The sequence below is a fragment of the Acipenser ruthenus genome, chromosome 16, assembly GCF_902713425.1.
Source record: "Acipenser ruthenus chromosome 16, fAciRut3.2 maternal haplotype, whole genome shotgun sequence".
Lineage (NCBI taxonomy): Eukaryota > Metazoa > Chordata > Actinopteri > Acipenseriformes > Acipenseridae > Acipenser > Acipenser ruthenus.
In genome coordinates, this window is record NC_081204.1 from 8,407,235 (window position 1) to 8,417,437 (window position 10,203).

The 10,203-nt window shown below is 35.9% G+C and overlaps 1 protein-coding gene across 1 annotated transcript in view; it reads left to right on the forward strand.

Moving 5' to 3' along the window:
* The first annotated feature begins 5,445 nt into the window (after nt 1-5,445).
* LOC117413677 (contactin-4-like) overlaps nt 5,446-10,203 on the forward strand; it is a 153,034-nt gene continuing 148,276 nt past the window's right edge. Inside the window, exon 1 of the mRNA XM_058988690.1 lies at nt 5,446-5,559. The gene's annotated coding sequence lies outside the window, so the exon portion shown is untranslated. The remainder of the gene's footprint in view (nt 5,560-10,203) is intronic.

A 10,203-nucleotide genomic window follows, 5' to 3' on the forward strand; every position in this document is an offset into this window, starting at 1 on the left:
TGCGTGCGTGCGTGCGTGTGGGGTGTGGTGTGGTGTAGTGTAGTGTGGTCCTCACAATCTTTATTTTTAACAGTATGGCAAGAGTTCTCTACATTTGTACACAATGTAGTCTATTTTAATGATTTAAACACTGCCACCTTTTCAACCATGTGTGATTTATAACCCTTTTTCCTTTAGCCTTTGGCATAGAGGCCCTATTTGAGCCCCTATTTACTATGTTGTCTGTGTTGGTTGCTGCCTCCACCTCCACCCCTTTACCCCTGCAACAATGTCTCCCTCTAGGGGCTGGTGAAGATGCACCATGACTCACATCCTTGAGTGCGCTCCCCCCACGCAGCCATTGCTCCAGCCTAATGAAAATACAATACAAAATACAGTGGAATGAGAAGTACAAAGAGCAGGTTTACTCATTTTAGTGTAGCAATACTAAAATATGGCACTGTTTAAATTATTACCACCATTACAAAGTGTAAGAAGGAGTCTTTGAATCACAAGTAGAGAGCTGCTTCATGTGTACTTACTGCATAACTGTCCATCACAGATAAACTAGTCACCATGGGTGCAGACGCAAGCTGGATAAGAATTTTTATTTGGAAATAAATAGCTTCAGTCACTAAAACTGTAAGCATTCATCAGAGTTTTTATGTACAAGTTCCTCTCCAGTTATTTTTCTTTTTGACAATGGCACGGATATACTGTAAATCTGAAATATGCAGCTGTCTTTTCAAGCGAAAATATAATCCTTTAAAACATACTGTGAATCTATGATAAGTTCTTTATGAATCACAATTTCGTTTGCCAGCAAGTTCTACTGGCAAGTACACACTTATTCAGTTTATCCAACAAAGCTGCCGTACCAGCAAATACATCAAATATGTTCTGTGTAATAATTAATACCTGATATGAAAAGAATATCAAAGAAATCAAATGCCAATATGATTACACTATGTAACACAATTTTTGTTCCTGGGTAGTAAGTGTTATTTCCTAATTGCTTATGCCTCAAAAGTATAGAAAATGGCTATTCCCCACAAACTTTGCTTTTGTGACCAGGACAGTGATATTTTGAAATTTACCTATTTCCAATGAGAAAACAGGTGAATTTGTGTCTTTTCGTTCACATAAAGTCAGAAAAAAACAACATATGAATCCAAATTAACATGTATTTTTCTAAAGTAATACAAAAATGACTACAAAAGATTTAGAAGTGAGTAGTTTTTCGAGATTTACGATTATACTGTAAATCACTTTCACGAATCAGCCCCCAAATGTAGTCTCCCATCATGTTCTCGTTATACTGTCCTTGGTAGCAGCGTTCAAAGTCCAGTATATCCTGGTGGAAGCGCTCGCCTTGCTCCTCCGAGTACGCTCCCATGTTCTCCTTGAATTTATCAAGATGAGCATCAAGGATATGGACTTTGAGGGACATCCTACAGCCCATTGTGCCGTAGTTCTTCACCAGAGTCTCAACCAGCTCCACATAGTTTTCGGCCTTGTGATTGCCCAGGAAGCCCCAAACCACTGCGACAAAGCTGTTCCAAGCCGCTTTCTCCTTACTAGTGAGCTTCTTGGGGAATTCATTGCACTCCAGGATCTTCTTTATCTGTGATCCGACGAAGATACCGGCTTTGACCTTTGCCTCAGACAGCTTAGGGAAGAAGTCTTGAAGGTACTTGAAGGCTGCCGACTCCTTATCTAGAGCTCTGACAAATTGTTTCATAAGGCCCAATTTGATGTGCAGTGGTGGCATCAGCACCTTCCGGGGGTCCACCAGTGGCTCCCACTTGACGTTGTTCCTCCCCACAGAGAACTCGGTCCGCTGTGGCCAGTCCCGTCTGTGGTAGTGTCCCAAAGGCAAAGATAGCAGGGAAACTTCGTAAAACCGCCTTGGAGACCCATCAGGAATGCCACCATTTTGAAGTCTCCTATGACCTTGATGCCATCTCAGAAAAATGCAGATATGTATCCACTTAGGCAGCTGGAACTAAACTTAACTGGTGGGCTTAAGGCCCCTGTATTTATACTACTATTTATATTACTGGAAAGTTCTAGAAGTTACTCCAAGTTTACTCAGCACTGAATCTATCTGGAATGTTCTGGAAAATAGGTACATTTCAAAATATCACTGTCCTGGTCACAAAAGCAAAGTTTGTGGGGAATAATAGCCATTTGCTATACTTTTGAGGCATAAGCAATTAGGAAATAACACTTACTACCCAGGAACCAAAAAAAAAAAAGATTTGTTACACGGTGTTAATGTCAATTACGTTTAAAGAACATGTTCGTCTCTTGATTGTATACAGCCTAGTATAAGGACATCAGCATGTATACTAGGCCAGTACTCTATTGGTTTTTCATTCCTGTATTTATTTAGATACTTTTAACCTTGAACCTTTTACCAAACAGGGTCATGGATCAGTGCGTCATGATAGTGAAACAGTGGGTAGACCTCTGGCTGTTTCCATGCTAGCTTGATCTATTGTTGTCAATTGCATTATGTTCTCACTTTAAAAATCAAGGTTACTATGGCAGAAGAAGTTATTGTAGAATATCATAGTCTAACATTGATGTAACATTGTTGCCTCATAACTCTACATATGATTCAGAGAGGAATTAAAATTTATAAACAGTATTAGCTGTTCTCAAACTAAAATTCCACTGCCATTAAGTAACATGGAGCAATGTGTTGGAAAAATTACCTAAATTAGATTTATGACCAGCTGCATTGTGTCTGTTGTTCAAGTAATTATAGCAATTTATTTCAGGAAAGAAAATATACAGGGTATAGGTGGGCTCGGTAGGAATTAGCTTATATTCTAGGAATAGCAAGATTGATTGTCATGGAAGAGACTCTTTTTCCAGCATGTGGTGGAATTTAATTTAACAGGTGCTAGCAGTGAGTAGGCGAACTATTAGCTCAACTTATGCTTCATTTTTAGTTGCTGTCAAATCGTGAGCTAAATAACATCAGTGGAGGAGTCAGCCTTAATATACAATCATTGAAAATAACATTGTTTGAAAGCCAGAACACCTGAAGTTCCGTAGGCTTTAATTAAATTAAAATGATTGACAGCTCGACAAATATGCAGTGTGTGTAAGGTTAAGAGAATTCCAAAAAGATATTGAAATGCATTCACTTCAGAGGTAAAAAGACAGTACTATGTTTTAAAATCAGAATCTGGCCCATTTGTGTTCAACATTTTGGCTCCAACAGGTCAAGCCAAATCCATACAGATAAAGACAACAACATTTTAAGAAAGTGTTTAGGTTGTATAACAAAGTAAGCTTGTGGCTGGAAGAAAATAATAGGTTAATATTACAATAACCATAAATGTATTAGAAAAGAAAAAATGACCAAAAATGTGCGCATAGATTGTAATATATTATAATGTTTGCACTGGAGCAAAAGTGCCATAAGTGGTCCAAATTTTTTTACCAGTAAGTGTAAAATAGACCAGAAAAAAACACTAGTACAGTACAGCATCTGGGACAAGAGATTACTGAGTAACAAGCTCAAAAGTACCTAGATGATACAAAGATGAAAACAGTACACTATATGGTTCTTTTAAAGCATAGTTTGGAAGGAGAGACACCCCAATTACCACATCACTTTCTTGAAGGTACATCACTACCCTCAGGTCATTCATTCCCAGTATTCCAGTTAAGCAACAGTGCTCATGATAACATCAGCATCCCCTTCTGTGCCTACAGCTACCCTTAGGCTTATCTGGAGGGTCTCCAATCACAAAATATTTGTCGGGTAATCTTATCACAAAGCCCAGCTGGCAAGTATTGTATCAATACACTATTCGCTTTTCTATGTATTCCATTGCCCATTGTATTTACAAATCTGTTCCTTAAATCATGTTCTACTAAATATATTTTTGTCTTTATCTGCTGAAGAGTATCTAAATGCCCATTTGATTTAATTCAGAATACACGTGATATTTTACCCCACGTATGTAAAATGTTTTTTTTACCTAATTTTCTGTGAGGTGTTCTTTCAAGGTCATGTAGATGTGCACATTGTAAGGCAGCAGAGGATGCAAATGGTGCAAACCCCACTTTCAGTTAATGTATTTGAATAATTGTGTTGCTCTAGCCCCCAGTTACTAATTATTAATTTGTCTGTGTATTTTATATTTTTTAGAAGAAATCTACTGGACTATTGTTGTTGTTGTTTTGAACTTCAGGGTACAGTATACTTCACAAATAACATATGAATACACATGTGATATAAATAAAGCAATGTAGATTTTGTATTTATATAGAAAAACTAAAAGAAACTTAATAAATAACAAATATTTGGACAAAGCTTCTTTTAAGTTTCTTGGATTTTTATTTGGTAGCAGAAACAAACAATTCTGGAGTTGTTCAAAACATTAGGATTCGCAGCAACGTTCAGTTTCGGAAACAATGTTGATCACTTACCTTGATAAAATCCCTACAAATAGTATACAACATATGGTATTGTAACTGGCACCTGGTATTCCTGTAACAAGTCAAGACCTCTAAAGAGTTTTTGATAAAATATCAATTGTGAATGAGCATCTAACTTCAGTATCTACTTTTTTAAAGCTATAAACACAACAAAACATTGGAACCACAAAGAAGTCCAAATTCTTATTCACTTTCTCTACTGGCAAGCACAGTCCACACCACATGCAGATCTTTTCAGCTGGCCCGTCCATCCATCAGTCTCCCTGCTCTCCTGCCCTAACTCTCAATCCTAGATGGCCGCCACAGAGCCAGCTTCCTGCAACAACTAATCCTAACTCAACTCATGTGTGCTTCCATAATAAATAACCTGAAACAATCTCAATAACACAGAACAATATGGGGCATTCAGTTTAGCATGAGACCAAGCCAAATTCTCACAGCTCGAATGTACCTGTACCTCCAGCGGACTGATCTAGGTCTTCTCTGACAGCCGTACAATACACCACCCTACTGGTTTGGATGCTACAACCATGACTAAATATTCTCACTTTCATTACAAAGTGGTTTGTAAAACCAAAAGTTCAGGAACACTTGTATTTAAGATCGTAATGTACAATTTGAAACTCAACACTTCAACTAACGGCCTTGAATAAATATTTTAAAGCTCTCTTTGACTGATTCTTTTTTCCCCCCCAAGTTAAACTTTTCGGTTTCCACCGGACATCCTTTCCTTCACTATATAGAGTATATAGAAATCAATATACTATAACACCAGTAAGACAGGCTTTATCTTCCCAGGACTGTAATTTGGGTCTCTGAATTATTTATTTGCAGAATGGGATGGCATCAGCTACTAGAACCCAGCATGAAAATAAAAGCTTTACCTTATCACTCATAATCTTAGAAGCAGCAGTAGTGTAATGCTTACCATTTAGCACTTAGTGGCATGTCAGAAAGGGAATATGATATTAGACCATTAAAACTGTCTGAAACAGGAGCACATCATAAGGAAGTCTCCAGTAGTTGTCACACAGTGTGTAGGAGAGGAAATTAGGTTATCTTGAATGTTGTTCATAAGGAGGTAACTGCTACTTGAAAGAAATAGAGCTGCTTTTTATGGTAAGTTCATAAAGTCATTGCTTTCTGTAGTAAGTGAAATCTAATACAGATTAATTAAAACCTAGGCAAGGTTCAACCTTTGCTTCTGGTGTTCTTGGGCTTTAATCATTTATGACATGTGGATTTGTTTTAAAATATTACAGATACCTGTATAAAGACATGTAGAAGTTTCAAATGTGAAAAAAAATCATTAACATATTCATGTACCTACTTGTTATAATTAACAATAGTAGAATTATTCATACGATACATAGGAGGATGATAGAAAATATGCTATTTATATTTTTTTGTAAAGTAAGATAACAATACTCTTAACTTAACTTTTGGTCAGAACTTCTAACTATAATTATTAGAACTTTAGATAATTGCAATATATCTACAGTTAGCTGTAAAGTTTTGTTATGCACAGCACTTGGAAGCATGTGGGAATATGTACCATTCCCCTTGACAAAACTGAACTTCATATTGATAGGAAGTCATTTATTTTCAAGTTCAAGGACATGAAAAACTAAACTAATTGAAAACACATTGAACTGAAGATGAGTTTATATCTATGGTACGGACAGAAACATTCAGAAGCTTTCGTTATCTCTACATTTAATTTTGTATTTTTGTGGCAATGGGAATTACAATGTATTCAATGCCAACTCTGGTTTCTGTGTTAAAGATATGTAAGTGGTATCTGCACTTAGGGCTGACACCTAATTTCCACAGTTTCACGCGTACACAGGCCACAGCTGGGGGCTCAAGAGATTTCATATTTTAATCCAACAAAAGTCATTTTACAGGGTTGGCACATTGATCTGCAGTTTGCCTCAGTGGTTGAAGACACTGAATTTAAAACACATTGAGAGGTCTTAGAGGACAAGGCACATCTGGTTGTCTGTAATCTAATCAGCCAACAACAAGTGAAGCTCAAGACTCTTGACAAATTCGTTTATGTACTCATACCAGTGAAATGTGGGTCCTTGGCAAGTTTAAGAATAAACTAGTGGGGAAAAAAATCGGTATTTTCTTTTCTCTTCTTTTTTTTAAGTTTTAAAACAGAAGTTATTGATTTGTGAATATTAACTTTTTCATAAGTTAGTAATGACTGAATAAAGTATATGGTAAACCTATTAAACCAGTTTTGTTTGTATGTTGCTTCATATTATTTCTGTAAAAAAAAATACTGAACTAGCAAGAAACAAGTGCATGGAGACATGATCTAAATAAAAAAAATAATTGTTTTGGAAATAAATTATTATTTTAAAAGTAGTATAATCACCGTTTTCAGAAAACATATTGGAATATCCAAGAGAAAACAAATATTTAGGTTTAGTTGTCAGAACAAAAGCACTTTTCAGGAAACGCGTTTACACACAGCCATTTTGTCACTTACAGGATTAATCATTTTAAAAACACAATTAAACAATAACAGCTCCGCTTCAGTGCCAAGTATTTCCTCGTAAATTGAATCAGAGCAATAACTACCCTGCAGGATTGCAGTCTGCACTTTCACATTAGAGATTCAGGAAACGCATTAACTCAGACGCCAGTTGGTTTAGTGAGACGTTTGTATTGATAATAAAGCATGGCTAAAACTGAAGCTTAGACCTTGGAAGCCATACAGTCTTAACAAATCCAGGCAAGCCAGAGAGAAACAATCCATTTGAATTTCTTTGGGGAATGTGCTTAATTTATATCAAGACCAAAGATGCAACTGAATCTTTATCAAGCGCAAGTAATGTTCATGCTTAATGTTTAATAAAGTAACAACAGAAAATGTGGAATGACTATTGCTTATCATCAGTAGTAAGAACTTCTTACATTTCATATTACAGTTATGGAAAGTCATGATGCTCAGTGGGCCCATCAATTTTAAAAGCTTTCGAATTATGATAGGAAATTTCTGCTTCTATTTCCTTAGTATTGTATTTCCCTGAAGACCAATTATGTAGGTTCACAAGGTTGTTCTTCATGATCCTGATGACTTTTTAATGAAGCCTCTTAGTAAACAGCTAGCATAATGCTTTCTTGTTTTGTTACCGTCTGACTCCTCCTAAACTCATCTGGGATACAATTTATAAATTATATATTAGGGAAAGAAAAAGATTTTTTTTCTAGATTGAGGTCAAATTTGCTTTAGACTGCTTTACTGTCCCCGTATATATATTAGAGGTATATGTAACCAGGCAATTGGTGCAAAGAATCACATAGGAACATGTAATAGATTTTTTCTCTTAATGAGATAATATCAAGGGGGGTTCAGTTTTGGATGATCTTGGTATATTCCTGCCTTAGCTTATGTGGGTTCTGGTATGAGTTGCTATATACTGTAGTCTTAGAGCAGGAAACTGAAAAAAAAATGCAGTTTTATTTTCCACCAAACCAAAATGAATCCATCTGTACTTCATTTGAAAAACTCCTGACGATGGAAATATTCAACTGAACAGATTTGCATTTCAAAAAGACAGCAAAATAAATCCCTAAAACTGTCTTTGACAGGTGTCATAGTATATAATTTGCAACTCGCACTGTATGTGATAAGCTGCTCCAGACAAAATTGAAAAAGGTTTTGGATGCTTGAGCAGTGCCTTAGTTCAAAACCATTTTAAACATCTCTGCCTTATTTTTAGATGATTACGCCTAAATTCAACATGCCAAAAGGGCAGATTTATTTAAGATTTTGCCCCAGTGCAAAATTGCTGCTGCAGTATTCACAAACAATATTAATGTAAGGAATAATTGCTTAAACATTTTTCTATTGTATTTGTGTTAACTTTAACAACTTGTTTTCCTCATAGTGCCAGAATATTTCTTTATTTCCTGCTGCTTTTTAAAAAATATATATTTGGCTTTCATAATTTTAAAAAAGTCAACCTTGATCTTCTTAACATCTTGTCTTGATGCACCTTTTCATTTCAAGAAGAGTAAATAATAAATTTGTACATCAAAAAATGAAGTGCTTTACAAAATTTCTCCAAAAAGTGTTTGCTACATTGTGGAATACAATTAGTATCAAACCACTAGTCTACCACAGGTGTTATACACTACACTGTCAAAATTAATATATACCTAGATATAAAAACAGTACAATTGATTGTGCTAGTTTTACATTCTAAAGATGTTTAATCGAAATTGGACAAGTGGTAGATTTATGCAAAACCTACAGACATACACCCACCACCACTAGATCCCTGGTCGCCAGGGATCTGTTTCACCAGTGGAGGACAATAAGTTATTACAGAAACTGCGCCATCTTGATATGTAACACATTACAGCTGAATGAAATGAACGAGAAAAACTAATATGAATGAAAGATAATAAAATATTTGTATTATCTTTGCCGTTTGTTCAGGTGGGTACTTTACAACTTAAACATCCCAAGAACACTTCCTTAGAATACCCCTAAAAAGTCCTAACGTTCTACATTTGTGAAGCTGTATAGTTTTTGTTCTATGTTTCTCTTATGTGACTTGCATTGTCACAGAATGACGTAGCATGGTTGACTGGCCCGGAGCTGTTATAAGATTGGCACAGAGAGAAAGCTTAGTCCTTCGTTTCTATAGGTCACCAGCTAACACAAATAACAGTCACTTACACACAGTGCATTTCTGAATTAGACAGTTTATTTCCAAGAGGCAAAAATGCAGAACATCATTACTGCTTCTTATCCAGGTTCCTTGTAGTGTGAGCTGGCACATTAACTGCCAATTACAAAGGAACTGCTCATTGTGCTTTGGGGTTCCATCTTACTTAACAGGTCAACAGTAAAACCAAATGAGAATAGAGTAAATTAACAGCAATATTTTTGTTCCTGTTGTAGTTTATTGGTTTGGGTTATCCAATTGATATGCTAGGTGTCTATAGCAATAGCAGGACAGTCACTTAATCTGTGGAGAATTACTTTAGGCTTCATAGATACTACCCGGGGCACACCTTCTTGTTGTCGGCACGTTCATGTTATGATTCAGCCTTTTGCAAAACTGAATGTGCTTATGTTTAGAAATTATACTCTGACTTTTTACTCGCAGCAACTTTTTCTTAAAAGCGAAGTATACAAAAACAACAACAATATGTGCTCCAGTTTAGTGTACAAAACACTTTAACCAAGTTTCGGAAAAGGCGGTTAAGGGGTTAAAAAGAAACAAAACTTGTAATTTGTTAAGTAGCACACATTTTAACAACGTTCACTCAATCCTCCATTTTGTCTCTCTGCTAAACAGTCCCCTTTCTTAGTCACATGTCATTCTGATTGGCTAGAGGTTGCAGCTTTCAGTAAATTAATTGACCAGTGGAACTATCAATCAGCCAGAGATTATGTAGTTAGAATAGACTTCTCCTGTGTCAAAGTTAGTTCTTAAAGCAAACACATTGAATTTACAATTTTTAAAACAGGTTTCATGGTATCCCTTACATTCAGTCTTACAAATTTGAAGGAAAGAAAGAAAAAAGACAAAGGAATAAATAGTGAATGAAAAGGAAGGAAACAAAACAGAAAAGGTTATTGATGATGTGACAAATCTTTCTAAAGTGAACCCACAATGTTAACACAGGGAATTCCCCTTAACCCCCATACAACTGTTGGGGCAAAGAATACATACAATTACATGATTACATGTTTCCGTAATGACATTTAAGAATGGCATTCCCAACCATTTT